The sequence below is a fragment of the Austrofundulus limnaeus genome, unplaced genomic scaffold (assembly GCF_001266775.1).
Source record: "Austrofundulus limnaeus strain Quisiro unplaced genomic scaffold, Austrofundulus_limnaeus-1.0 Scaffold1746, whole genome shotgun sequence".
NCBI classification, from domain to species: Eukaryota; Metazoa; Chordata; class Actinopteri; order Cyprinodontiformes; family Rivulidae; genus Austrofundulus; species Austrofundulus limnaeus.
Window position 1 is genome coordinate 55,793 of NW_013954148.1, and position 340 is coordinate 56,132.

Consider the following 340-nt stretch of genomic DNA (forward strand, 5'->3'; position numbering starts at 1 on the left):
ATATGTACAGATGTGTTGTAACGTATTTACAGGTGTGTTGTAACATATTTACAGGTGTGTTGTAACATATTTACAGGTGTGTTGTAACATATTTACAGGTGTGTTGTAACGTATTAACAGGTGTGTTGTAACGTATTAACAGGTGTGTTGTAACGTATTTACAGATGTGTTGTGACGTATGTACAGATGTGTTGTGACGTATTTACAGATGTGTTGTAACATATTTACAGGTGTGTTGTAACATATTTACAGGTGTGTTGTAACGTATTTACAGGTGTGTTGTAACGTATTTACAGGTGTGTTGTAACGTATTTACAGGTGTGTTGTAACGTATTTACAG